We start from the raw sequence: 14,669 nt of genomic DNA, 5'->3' as shown, positions 1-14,669 counted from the left end.
TCCGGGAGACTGCCCGGCCCCGCTGCCCTCCGAAGCACTTGCTTGGTGATTTTCTATGGAGTTCGCTAAGACTTCTCAGTCAGAAACGCAATTTCCAGTTACACCCTCAATCCATACAGGAAAGATGGAAAGTGCCTCAATGGCAAATACATAAAACAATTTGATACTAAATGCCACTTCCATGGCAGAATTGCTGTCTCGCAAAGAGCACTTACATGGTGTGGCAGGCAGCACGGCTGTAAGGGTCTATTATGGTTTGAATAAAATTTCCTGATGTGCTTGATTCCCATTCCTGCAGGCTATTTAGGCACTTAGGAGCCTAAGTTTAATGGGACTGAAGCTAAGCCATTTCACCTAAATTATTTATGCATTTGTTTAAATCTTAACCTTCAAATTTAGGTTCATTATGAAAGTAAGACATAGATCATATTACCAAGATTGGGTGTTTTTTTATAAAAATTACATTTTTTCAACTATTTTCACTCCCAATTTTCAATTTAAAACAACTCTTAACTTTGCTTTATTCCAGAACATATAGGGCATTTTATAAATAACACATAACTGAAAAAAATTACATGAAAAAGATGGCAAAATGACCTAAGGTCAACACTGTGGAAGAGCCTCACAGTGACACTTGCTGCTACAATGTCAGTCAAAGATCTGCTGGAGTTTTATTACAATTTTTTTCCATCTGCAAGTTGAGGTGTCTACCTTCACCCAGAACGTGATAAACTTCCATTGCTGAAATTTGGTACAAAAGTTGTCCCTGGATGTGAGAAGCCACACCTCAGAAACAGAACAGAACCAAAAATTCAGAAGTTACATCTAATGGCTTGTACTTACTTTTTAATAATAAATTCAGTTTTACCCAGCTGGTATTTGAAACCAATTCTTTAACTACCCGTCTCTTAAATCTAAAAAGCAAAGCTGATAAGGCCTATGTTCCATCTATTCCATGCCAGATGTTCAAGATTCCACATTCAAAACTGTGACCCTAAGCAAGGACTGGAAGACAAAACCTTTTCCTTCTCAACTGAGTTACCTCTACGACTAAATGTTTCTGGAATGAGGCTCTTTAAGCCTCTCTGTCCCTCGTTAAGCCCCAGATCTGCTCTGAGCAGAGCAAGCTGGGGCTCAGTAATTCCTCAAGTGCGGGTGTCTGCCTCACCCCAGGTGCACTGGGCTCCTGGAGAGGCCATGAAAGCTCGAGGGATGTAGAAGTGACAGAAGTCACTTGTGGCCGAAGAATTTCTTGGTGGAATGGCTGACAGCAGGACTGGGGAAGAGCTGCCAGTAACTCTGCCAGAGGCCTCTAAGTCAGAAGGAAAAGAAATGGGTGTATTCCAAGGCTTGCTGAAAACAGCAGTAAATGAAACCTGGAGGTAAAGGGCATGATCTAAGGTCTGTGTATGATGCCAGCCCTTCCTGGGATAGGGAGAGAGGCCAGCAGCTCATAGAGGTCTTAGCTGGTCGTTCTGTTGGGAGTGGTGCATGAAGCAGAGTAGAACAACTCCCTTTGCCTCAGCTGTCTTGGTTCTGAAGTGCTGTCAGTAGTAAAAATGTGTTTTTTCAGTAGACAAAGCAAATAAAACTTTCAAGGCACACAGGAAGCCAATGTGGGCAAGAGTAAGATGCCACTTCTTTGGGGTCACATTGCTGATGAGGAGAGAAGAGGAATGCAGCCTGCATGGCTCTGGAGGCACAGCTCTGAAAACACATTATGTGAGCAGCTGACTTCAGTCCACAGCAGCAAGGATGGACAGAAACAATTCAGAATAGATCAGTTTCCTGTTAAATCTACTAACAGAAAATAGCCTGACCTACTTCACCCAACCCAGGGCTCAGGGACATCCCTCTGAATTCAGCCCATGGTGTCAAATTAGCCTGGTCTGCAAGCAATGATCTCAGGCATGATGCATGCACCACTCTAAAACACGGAGGGAATCTCAAAGAAAGTAATAAAACACTACAGAACTGGGATGAGGAAGAACTAAGCCAGGTGTGCTTGGGAAAGCTGTGCCTTCCTTAGGAGTGGAGGCTTCCTTACAACTATTCTTGCTTCCCTTACGCTTAAAGATTATTTAAATCATGCTCTCATTGCCTTTTGCTTATAGTTTTAAAAAATTCAGTGGCATTAAATGACTGCTAAGGAAAGGAAGGGAAAACCAACAACATAACCAAATGAGTCCTCTGCTCAACTGTCATGCAAATTTCTCATATGGCTTTGGGCAGGACATTTCATAGCTCGGCCTTTCCTTATCTGTAGATTTAATCCTTTTCTCTTTCATGGAGGTGTTGGAGAGTTTGATTCGATGCTACCAGTATCAATGTAACAATGCAGAGGGAAGAGACTCCTGTTTTACTAAAATTGTAGAGGAAACCTGTGTTTGAAAGAGCAGACAACTGAATTAAAATCACTTCAATTTTAGTCTTAGGTCCTAGCAAGCTGCTAGACCAATGTCCTCCTCCTTTATACACCTGTATAAATTTTGTAAGGAACTCCTTTTCTATTCTTTTTTTAAAACTGTGAATCCCTAAAGAAATTCTAAAGGAGATGAACAGCTTGCAGCCATTTTACATAGTCCAAATATATCAGATGACAAATCTACATTATGAGCTATCAAGGGCCATGTATGACCTTCCCAGGAATCCATGTACCACTGGTAGAAAATCACCATTCTACTACTTTGAAACTACATTCTTTAGTATGGAAAGATTCAGGGAGATCTTTGAAATGTCTCTGTCTCAAGGTACCTCATCCATTTCCCTGCCCCTTTCCTGATACACAGAATAAAGACTGTCCTAAGGATGATGACGTTAGCAGGTGATCAGCTGCTCTGAAGGAAAATAGTTTTGAATCAAAAACTTTGGAAGGTAAAACATATTTTGAGAGAGCAAAGTTCTACCTTGAAATCCCAACAGAATGGAGACAGGGAAGGATACATTTGGCCAAGAACCTGTATCTGCAGTGATAAATAATATATAAATAATATATTTTGAAAACAAGCTCTGGGATGAATGTTTTATAGTGGAGTAAATCCTAAGATGGCTAATGCATTAAAGCGATGAAGATAAAAACAACAACAAAAAAGGAGACCCCACAAATAAAAAAAGTTATTTCTTAGTCTTTTAAGTACAGCTATACATAGATGTATCCATCGCCTTAAAACAAATGTCCCTAAAAAATTGCTGTTTTTTTCTCATTACATCCTTGTGTACTGTGCCTCCTTGATTCTCAACTCACTTGCTTCTGCATTTTTCCTGAGGTATAGACCTTTGTCTTTAGACCAGAGCTTGTGCATTCATCTGCTGATAAACTGTTTATCTTAGCTTTTATGAGGGCGCCTTGCTGCAAGCCAGCCAGAGACAGGATCCTGGGTGTTTGTCTTTTTTTTAAAAGAGGGTCCGGGAAGTGACGGGTATTTATACCTCCCTTGGCTCTATATATCATGGGAGGTGGAACTCCACTGTCTCTGTTTCTTGCTTTTTCTCTCAGCAGTGTCTTCTGCCGTAAATCTGAATCTCTCAGAACAGAGTTTTCTTGGCTACAACTCCACTCGGAGGAATTAAGTTTTATTTATTTATTTGTGCAAAAGGCTTGCAACAGAGGAAACCCAAAGTTCTTCTAAATCCTCCCCCTCCTCTACCTCACCTAAGGATCCTACTTTCTGTGCCAAATCCTAACATCTCAGCAGTCAAGAGAAGAGACCAGCGTCTCACAGTGTGCAGACCAATTCATTACTGAGAGGGAGGCCAGTGGGAGAATTGGAAATGATGAAACAGAAACCAAGGTAATTTTTATGTTAAAAAATGACACTTATATTTACAAGGAATGGCTCCTGATGGGAATCTGAATTTCCACACAGGTGACATTGTTTATCCAAACAAACTCCCTGTGGCAGCATATATTACATATATACACACAGGGCAAGTAGGAATGTATTTATTCTTTTTAGCCAGACTGGTCATTAAGATAAACATCTATTGAAATAAGCCAGGTTTTTACTAATTTTTTTTATAGAATACTAAAGACAACTGAGGGACAAAGATTCAATGAAGCGAAAAATACAGCAACCCCCCCCTCAATCAAGCCCTGTGTGCATGGGAGTGATTCATTGATGCCAGCTACTGAATAACCCTGATACATAACATTTCTCACCTCTGATATTTAAAAAGACCCCCTTGCCCTTTTAGCACCAATGGAGCCCTTCAAATGTTTTATTGCTAATTGTCTAATGCTACGTGATGAATGACTGCTTGACTGAAAATGACAACCCCTTTTCTCTCAACTACTTCATTTTCCTGGCTCCAGTGGGGGTGAAGAGGAAAAAATAAATCCGATTACATCATATTTAGCCTGTTGGTTATGAATGAAGGAAAACTGAAACTTGCTTTAAAAGTACTTCTATCAACTCAGTCCTGAGCTCCCGGGTCCCCTGCATTCAGTAAATGTCGCCTCAGATTCTGGTGTAAAATGTTCCAAGAGACTCATGGGTTTTGTGGAAGTACAAAGTCCAAGGGGCAGGGTCTAATCCTGATCAGAGAGCTGGGGGAACAGGATCCCAAATGAATCTGACTCAGAAATCCTGGACTAAATGTAGAATGGCTGCACTTTCTGCTCACAAAAAGTATCTTGGCTACAGTGTAATAAAAGAGCAGAATTTAGCCTGTTACATAAAACAACTCCTGACTAGGGCTTTCCCTTGAGAATTAGTGCAGCAGCAGAAGGTCCCACAAATTCAGAACCACTGCCTTATGAGAAATTCTTTAAATTTGCTCCGGCTAGAAAATGCACAAGGATGAAGGAGCTTTAGTAACTAGAAAAAGATTAAACTGCATGTCATTCCCGAGCATTTTGTATTATCACTCCTTTCCAGCTTCTTATGCTTTATCCCTTCAGGGAATCTGATCTCTTCAAAAAGAAGTAGATCACAATGATCAGCCAGAGTTGTGTGCATAGCATTATCTCTGCAGCCACTACAAAATGTCCCAAGATACAAACTCACAGTGGCTGGGCTGGCTGTGAAAAGCTCTATGTTCAATAGGATACTTTTCAAAGAAACTTGTACCTTTAGTGGCACACGGAATGATTTCCCCTTTCTCTCACAAATGACGAAACAGGCACACTCATGGGGGTATGGGATTAATTCAGTTACAGAAACAGACACAAAGGAGACTGATTCCAAACCTGCTCATGTTCAGTAGGAATCTCTGGGATGTGTTTGTTTGGCTTGGGAGTTTCAAGTCTTTGCGTCTGAAGGCAAAGGGACCCAGGCGAGTAAAATAATGAATCTAGGCTTCCCAGACACAGATCTGACATTTGCTCTCTCCCTCTGACTCAGGCTTTGACTGGGTTCAGGGATTAATTAGGCCATGCAAACGAGTTAGGTTCTCTCTTCTGGCAACCTGGTCACGTAGGGAACCCCCACCCCTCCCCTTCCCCACACTCTCCTTGCCCATAATGAAGCATGACTGTAGTAAAACAAGTCTTTTGATGGTGCCTCTTCTCATCACTTTCAAGACAAACAATGTCTCAGAAGCCCCCCAGCTGCTTTTATTTTTCTTATATCTACAGTTACATCTTGGATGTGTTTACTCATCCTCATTAAATATATTGTTCCCCCCACACCCCTTTTTTAAAAATATCCTTCCTTCATTGCAGTTTACACAAAACATCAATTACACAATAGAGTTAAAAGCTTTTGGGTATTGAGCAACATCCCACAACACCACAGTCTGACAAAAAACCCCACAGCACACAGAGAAGTCACAAATTACTGCTTTGCTCACAGCACAGCTTTGCTTATGTACAATCAAGTTCCTCTGATAAGCGTGAATAAAGACTTTGTGTTTTTCTTTCAAATAGAAAATATTAACAAGTGACTGTTATCCTCCTCTTTTGAACACAGAAACTTGGAAAGACTAGGATGCTACAGGAAGAAAAAACAACCCATCACAGGACTAACAACCAGTTAGGCTTTCCCACATAGACATTGGTCAGGATGATTTTCTTTCAAGCAACACTGAAATAATAACACTTCAGCTGAGTATCTTTGCTGCCTAGCATGTGTCCTGAAGCCACATCACTCTCTGAAGTACTTGTTCTCATAATAAACACATCAGCAGTTCAATAACATGCCAGACACAATGGCATATATTTTGACTATTTGTTCTCTTTACGTGTGTGTCTATGCATGTGCAACTGCTCCCATGCAGGAACAGCCTTCCCATTTCTCCCATTCTTGACAGAGTAGTGTTCCAAAGACACATGATCCTGTTCTGATTGACAAAAAGATCAAAATCAAACAAAAAAGAGCATTGCATTGACCAGTCTGGAAGTGCCACAAGAGTTCTCTTTACTTTGAACATGAAGGCTAACTTTGGTCAGCAAAATGAGCATTTCAACTCAAATACGAGGTTTTGAAACAGGCTGAGATAAGGGATTCAAAGAAGAGAGATGCCTTTGTAGCAGAAAAAGAAGCAAAAGGAAGAATGCTGCATTTAAAGCGTCTCATGGCAGGGATGGCTTTTTATGCCGCTTTCACTTAAGATCTCCCCACTTTTCTGATCAAAAAAGAAGGTAGGAATAACCTTGCTCTGCAGACCATAACCTAAACTACTCTCCCTAGGGAGACAGATATTGGAGTTCGCCTGTCATCGTTCTTGTGTGAGATCCCTTGAATAAATAAATAAATAAATAAATAGCAGCCTTCCCTGATGAGCCGAAGAGGGCCCTGGTGTGCCTAGGCTTAGGTCCTGCCTGGTGCTTACTGCTGCAGGACCTGAAGGGAGCAGGGAGGGGGGCGAGGTGGGGGCAATCACCCTCCAACACCGGGAACTGTTTGTAAATTACCCTAAGCTTCCCTTAGTCATTATTCCATTAACTGCCTCTTGGTAGATCTGTCAGTAACTAAGCTGGGACTTATTTGTAGAGAATCAGAGGCTATTTGCTGTACTAAGTGAGCCATGAGAGCAAAAGGGTTTGGGATTTATTTGTAATTACAGTCGGGATTTTTTTCTTCTCCTTCTTGCCTGGACCCCACTGGTACTTTCATTCACATTCCCTAAGCTGAAGCTGGCGCCAGGATCACAGGCTGGCCCTGTGTTTATGTCATTGAGACTAGGACAATATTTCAGTGTGGAGCCAGACCGCAGGGATCCACTCTATAAAACCCTCACTAAAAATAGACAGCCGCCCTGCCCCCAGACTCGCGGACCGCCGGCTCCCTGTGTGGAGCACAGCCCTAGGCCGGACCCGGCTCAGCCCTGCCGGCCCCCGGCTCTGTCAGCCCCCGGCCCACCCTGCCCTTCCCCTGGCCGTAGTCCCTCTGAGCAGCTCCTGGAGCCGGCGGAGCCGTTCGGGCTACAGCCGGCAGCATCCTGAGGGATCCTCTGCTCCCTGACTGCTCCTTGAGAGTGGATGTGGTACCTCAAGGCGCTCGGCCTCCCCCTGCCCCGAGCCCTGCTCTGCAGCAATCCCTGACCAGCCCTGCAACACCTCTGCTCAGGCTGCAGCACCGAGCCCTGAGTTACCCTAAAATCCCACCGGCTGTAACTGGGAGAATAAGAGATACCTGAAAATATCAGTGCTTAGGACCCTCCCCTTCCCTCCACAGCTTGTACAGAGAGACCCCAGTAGGACAAAACTGGGTCAAAGACTTCACCTCTGTCTGATAAATCTTTCCTGCAGCAAATTAAAACACGGGCTGAACGTTTCCATCTCCTAGCTGTCAGTTTTATTCAGAAGCATGACAGGGAAAATAATTCAGCCTTTTCAATGCTAGTGGCGCATGATCTCTCAGCTTGGAAGGATAAATGTAAATAGTAAAATGTTTATTGATTAGTTCAACAGCTATACCAGATAAGATACAAGGCATTTAATGCAGAGATTTTAAAGGTAAGAGCCTGAACCTGCAGCTTAGATCCTGACATTGGAAGGGGTTTAATTCAAGAAGCCTGTGAAGTGACAGAAAAACCTCACATGCATTTTAATGGGCAACAGAGCCTTCCAAAAGACAGCAACAAAGAGCAATCTAGCCTCTTGATTCCCTGAGATCCCTGTTTGCTTAGCTGATGAAAAAGCAGCAGATGGGAGCGTGCATGATTGCACACACAGGTATCCTGAGCAGGGATGCTGCCAATAAATGTCCAAGAGGAGCAAACCCCTCAGAACAGGTTCCTGTCACTGAATCATTGTCCTGGCATAGGTCCAGTTTATCAAGTCAGTAGGACCCTGATGTGCTCAACCAGTGGCAAACCTACTGAGGTAGGTCTCTGAAGAGATAGATTTGGCTGGCTAGAGGACTCACCCTCTCTCCCAAGGCCCAGGACAGCCTGACTATTCTCCACCTGGGCTGCATGGCACATTTTTGACAGAGGTGCAGCCAGTCACCACCTGAACAGAGATGGTTGCACAAATCCATGATAGAACTGAAAACTGAGCTCTGAAATCCCAGTCAGTGCTTTAAAATCCTGCAGTGCCACATGCAACATGCTGCTCATAATGAAGGTTGACTTTGATTGGCTTAAATTAAATCATTCACTAGCCATTTTGTACAAGGAGATAAGACTATTATAATATGGACTGAGAATGTTGGAAAAGGCTGCTTTGAAAATTTTCAAAACATCGAGAACATGTTTACAGTAGTATACAAGGACAGCTGTAATGTTGCAAAGAGATTTATTATCAGAGCCATCAGTAAGATAATCCAACAGACTTCATACAAACCAGTCTGTTTTCTGTACCATGCTATGGGTACTCAGTGTTTGCTCAGTGATTATTCTGTTGAGTTCAGCTCCTTTCGGTCCTTCTGCCACTGTGCTCTTTCAATGAAATGTATCAGGTGAATGTCAGTGCAGTGTCACCAGGATCCCTCTGCAGTGGCTGTTGGGCATGTGTTTAACAGCAGGTCAGGGTGTGAATTTTTGATCATCTCTACAGATACCACAGACAAAACTTGAGAAGATAAAAGCAAGTAAAGTAGCAAATCAGCTTGCCCAAGGTCACAAACCAGCAAAACCAAGAAGAGGACCAGTTCCTGTCTTTTGTAGAGTATCATGTTGGTAGAGATAGACCACAGGGCCTCATGGATTTTATAGCATGTTCTGATTTCATTACAGTGGAAGTAACTCTTCAATAACTGTTGCCTTTGTAATGCTTCTCACTGTTTTATCTCTGCTTTGCAAATACCCACCCTGGGGATAGAGGACCTTCAACTACCTTTAGTCAAAAGTGTGATATACAAAGCAATGAAGCTGAACTGTCTCAGTGTGGAGGAAACACATTTTTGATACTGGACCATGTTCTATCATGTGCCATTATTGTCTGAGAAGCAGCCCTGAATTGTTCTCACACTTCATGCTACAGCTTTTCATTATTTGAGCAAGTGCTATTTGTTCCCCACACTTCTTTCTCCAGTCAGTGTGTGGACTTCCTTTTTCACTTCCGCGCTGGGGCTGGCGCACCTGACAATGGATATACAGTGAAAGGAAACTGTAGCAGAAACAGGATTCCGTGATCTGTTACAGTAATTAGATTATCTGACCCAAGCAGAAGATTGCAGGAAGATAAAGGCAGCACTTGCAGGAAGTGAACATCATCACAGAAAAATGAATTCTCTCCCTGGGTTCTGCCATGAATCCCAGTGCAGTAGCATGAAAGCAACTGAAAACTCCACAGGTGGCCACTTAATGTCTATGTGTCATTTTCAACAACACTTAAGTTATGCAGCCTCACTTGGGCTCCATTCATAGCAGGTTGTGCATTCACAACAGCTGCAATGCAGACCAACTGGAACTGGGCTTTGAACACATGAAGTCCCAGTATGAAATACCAGCTCTTAGGTGGTTTAAAAAAGCACAGCCACAATTAGGGTATACTTGATAACTTTGACCAGAGACCACCTGTGTCTTGGTTCTCCAGCCGATAAAACGACATCACACCCATGATGATCACAGGAGTATATTTTTCTTCCCCCCCCAGCCGATAAAACGACATCACACCCATGATGATCACAGGAGTATAAAACAAAGATATAATTTGAAAGATTTATTATTTATTTTATCGTAGTACCTAAAAGCTTGGACGTGGACCAGCCATGTTTGGTGTTGTACAAATGTATAAGAAAAAGGCATCCTTGCTCCCTCAAAAATTTATAGCATAAGTTAAACCTTTGAGGTAACAGATGGCAGGACAGAAGACAGAGAATGAAACAGAACCATCTTCTGGTTTGCCTCAGCACACCTGTACCTCAGCACCCTATGCTCAATTTTTTTCTTTTTCCAGATAAAACAGAAAAAAAGTCTTTAAAAAGAAGGCTTAAAAGCATCACATTCTGTGATATGACCCAGGAGAAACTTCTGCACAGCCTCTGCACAAGGCTACACAGACTGTGCTCCCTACATTTTGATGAACACAGTCTCTTTCAGAAAGCTAATGCTGTGAACTGTCAGAGAATTAAAAAGTTTTAAATAATGCTGAGAGCTAGAGGAGTTGTCTCCATACAGAAATGGTACATAGTAAGAGGTAAAGAAAGCCTGTCTACACATTTTATAGAAAGACACAGTGATTTGAGTTTTCCACATAACCCCAAACAAAGTCTCTATTATAGTTATTTGTTTACTCTTTGTCTGCTGCCTGGCCACCCTAGTCAGATGTCAGAGCCCACTATCTCTCTGGCCCTAAGCACAGGGATTGCTCCCATTGCAGTCACTTTATTATGTGATGGCTTTCCCAGCTAATTTGAAAGGCAATCATTTATCTTTATCTTAAAAGAAAGGTTGTTCTGAATCTGCAGATCTCTGCAAAGGGTACAAGAAGACCAGGGAACTTAGAAATCATCTGGATTTTGTACATATTTTCAGTATTGCAGGTATCTGTTGTGGGAGCAATCTGTGGATTCCCTTGGAAAGTTTATGGGAATGTATTCTTTCAAATCATTACCCAGCCTTTCTCCCTGCCCTCTACTATTTCAGGACAGGAGTACATATACAGTTCTCTCTTTTCCTTGGCATCTGGACAACTCTTCTACTGTCAGTGCCCTGTAGTCCTCAGCTGGCATAAGAATTCCAAAATAAATTGGAGCGTGTTGTAATCAGGAGAAAAATACAGTGTCCTTGTGGTGTTGATGTTTTTGCAGCTCAGCTTCTCAATGGCTACCACAAGTTGAGCTGCATATTTCTTTACAAAAATATGCCTGCACTGATAATTTGGCAGGCCACTCTTTGAATAGACATTTAGCTACTTAACTGCTCACTGTTGCCAACAATGTTCAGTTGATGAACCAGGGAAGAAGGGGCACTTTGACAAGCAGCACATGATGGCAGCAGGAGGGGGGGCTTTATGGCCAGCAGACCTTTACTGCAGATCTGCTGGTCAAGAGGCTTTTAAGAGGTTCTGTAAAACCCAAAAACTAATATACGAGTAACATATTATAGCAGAACGTCTTTAAAGAGGCAAAGACACCGACTAAATATCTCCTAAGTTTAAGCATATTTCAAGAAACCACATAGACGAAATAAGCCTCAGCACATAATTTATAAATCTGCCCACAGGCAACTGAAGAAGAGCATGAGCCAATACTCAAACCCAGCACGGAAGTACTTAAAGGTGTGTTGCTGTGTACAGTCACACAGCCCGAGGAAACGCATTACCCAGAGAACTCAAAGGGCAAGGATGGGATTTTTAAAGAGCTCCCTGATGGCTCAGCTCTGCCAACTTTCACTCCTGCCAAGCTGCATCCAAAAAGGCAGGTCTAACCTTTGCTCATCTCCCAGAACCAACACTCTTACTGGAGCCACTTGACTTCCAGTGTCTGTCACATCTTCCAAATAGTGAAGTTCTGTCCCAATTTTCAATAGAACCGGATGCAAAAAGTCCCAATTTATTTATTCTGTAGCCTCAGTGTTCCTACATGTATTTTTGCCTGCCCCCATCAATTCACACCAAAACAACCTTCACAGTGTGTTAATTTGCACTTTCAATCTGTGCCTTCTTGCCAGCCTTGAGGGCACAGGGTAGAAGTAGAGCTATGTATTTGTCAGGCTGGAAGATTTAAGACAGTATCACACTTCCAATAGTTTTCCAATGACCTTTTCAGAAGTCTCAGTGGATTGACCAATCAAAAATGGGAAAAGTTAGCATGCAGAGCTGGAGGAGATGCTCCCTCACCTGGGTGGGCACTGCACAGACAGCAAGGTCACCATCTGGGCAACTGTCCCTGCTGAGCGATGACAACCTGACTGAGCAGAGAACCCCCTCGTGCCCCAAACTGGGGTAGGAGCAGAAAGGTATTGGTGCACTACTCCAGGATCTCTGCACCCTCCAGAGGGTTCTTGCAGATCGGGACAGGGACACAACACCACAGAGGAAGAGCTGCAGCCCGACTAAACCATTTTTTCCACAGCTGTCGATTTTTATTACAAAAGGGCAGTGACTGTGTGTTATGAAAGTCCACAGAATACCAAGCTAATAATGAATTGCAAAGCATCACATGGAAGCTAAAACTATGCCTCACTTTGGTGGTTGCTAACACGCAGGGTATTCAGACTGGGTGACAATGTAGACCAAAATGATTCCTGTATGGATTAAAGCACAGGAGATATTAACTGTCACACCAGCAGCACTGGCTAAATTGTGCTGAAAACATGTACCCAAATGTACAGCAGGATGGGGACACTTAGTTCTTTCCACATGAATTTCACATTGAAGAGTGCAAATGACAAATCAGTCTTCAGCAGGTTTCTCCAAAAGTTAACTGTACTCCCTATTTCACTCCAAAGTGCTCCAGTACCCTGACACTGGGTTTCAGACAGGAATTTCTTGTCTGTGTTAGGACATCTCTATGATCCAAACCCTCCTTCTCATGAACTGAGCAAGATGTGAACTAATAGCTCTTAGTCACTTTTTGGTTAAGTGAACTAGAAAGAGTTACCTATCTTGCTCTAAGGTATAGTTTCCAACCCTTGAATCATTCTTATGAATCCCTACGGATCCTTTCCGAAGTCTAACTTCCAGAACAGGATGAACTTTACTACTTGCATTAATATGCATTAATAGGGATCTGTATGTGGTAAATCTAGTAATTTGGCAAAGAATTAAAGTTAAAATAATTGGTTAAACCACAAATGGTGGAGACATCTAGCAAGAAAAATACCAGGAAAAGACATTAGTTTCACACTTCAAATGAGATTTTTAACATGAAAGCTGAAAACTAGATTATTGTCTACTTGGACTGTAATCAGGTGGCTGAGGCTCATGACAGCTGCACTCTCTCATGAAATGAATCTTCAGTTTGTTTTTAAAATTAATTGCCAAAACTAAAATATCTTTCCTGCAGCATTGGTTGAACTGGTTTTTCTGTAAACTGATTTAGCAAATATTGTAGAGCAGGTTGAAAGTGAAATAAAAAGCTGTCACAGAAACAATGGGTCTCCCATCAGCTTGCACATCCCAACAGCACGGATCTTATTTACTCCATACTTGCTCCAAAGTGAAAGCTATCATCACATGGTAAAGGATATTCTATCTATAAATGGTAAATATGGCACCTTAAATGTAATTTTATGAAATTTTTTTAACAATGCAATACTGGATGCTGGGTGCAGTCTCTGCAGGATGCAGAACACCGGTACATGAGATAATTTCCTTTTGAGTTTCCCCCTTTTTCTGATATTATGGGAGTTTACAGATTGATTTTAAGGATAAAAAGCCTAGCTGAGGGAATTTGCTTCCAAAAGCTTGTTGCAATAAGCCTTTTATTTTACCAACATTGTTACTCAAGTCCTCCCTTGACAGATGCAGATACAAGAACTGTGGCCTTTGAGTAAGTCCAGAACTGTATGTATTGATGCCAATATAAATTTGAACAAGCAGTACAGTTTCAGCAGTATCGTCCTTTGAAAACCTTGGGACCCAAAGCCAGCACAAAGCTCAATCAGAAATCGTTACCATCTGAGCTTACGCAGCTCCATCTCTTTTCAAGTACCATGGATTAATGTTGGGGGAAAGTCAATAGTGCTAAATTCACCCTTAATGTTAAACCCATGGATTGCCATGGCATTAAGGGCCAGGGATGAGCTTGGCCTGCTGTGGCTATGGCCATCTAATTCAACGAACATTTATGTTCTAAAAAAACCTGCCCCATTTGCAAGTCCTAAGTAATATGGTGAATATGGAACAACTTATCAGCAACAGCAGGGGAGATTTAAAATATGCATCTCGAGTTTGGAGTCACTCAGGAACCTGTGGTGATGCAATCACTCAAACGGAGCAATCTTTGAGTTTAGCTTTACCAAGAATCCCTGTGCTAGCCATCTTCCCGAGTCCGGGTGACACATAGCTGCCAAAATGCCTCATCCACCAGGAACAACGCCTGCAATTTTTCTCACATCAGTTGTTTCGTAGTGACTTAGAGTGGTGTTTTCGGACTGCTTTTTATCGGAAAGCCTTTTTCAGCCCAAGGCAGCACACAGAGTCCTGTACCGTGAGTTGAAGGCTGGTGGTGATGGCTGCAAGTTCTGGGGGGTTCAGGCCTGTGTTTGACGCTGTGTGTGGAGCCCAAGGCTGCTGTCCCACCCCACCGGTGCCATGGCCATCACTCACCTCAGAGTCTCGAGCGCCAACACCTGCGACGTGGAGGCCGCCGAAGGCGAAGGCGAGGGCGCGGGCA

At 42.7% G+C, this 14,669-nt stretch overlaps 1 long non-coding RNA gene across 1 annotated transcript in view; it reads right to left on the bottom strand.

Annotated features, from left to right (window-relative positions):
• The window catches only part of LOC108447896, a 30,508-nt gene extending 15,843 nt beyond the window's left edge, over positions 1-14,665 (bottom strand). The window contains exon 1 of the long non-coding RNA XR_001863601.1: positions 14,603-14,665. This is a non-coding gene — a long non-coding RNA (uncharacterized LOC108447896). The remainder of the gene's footprint in view (positions 1-14,602) is intronic.
• Between the last annotated feature and the right edge of the window lie 4 nt (positions 14,666-14,669).

Source organism: Corvus brachyrhynchos, unplaced genomic scaffold (assembly GCF_000691975.1).
Source record: "Corvus brachyrhynchos isolate BGI_N302 unplaced genomic scaffold, ASM69197v1 scaffold407, whole genome shotgun sequence".
NCBI classification, from domain to species: Eukaryota; Metazoa; Chordata; class Aves; order Passeriformes; family Corvidae; genus Corvus; species Corvus brachyrhynchos.
This window is presented reverse-complemented; position numbering and strand designations above follow the sequence as displayed.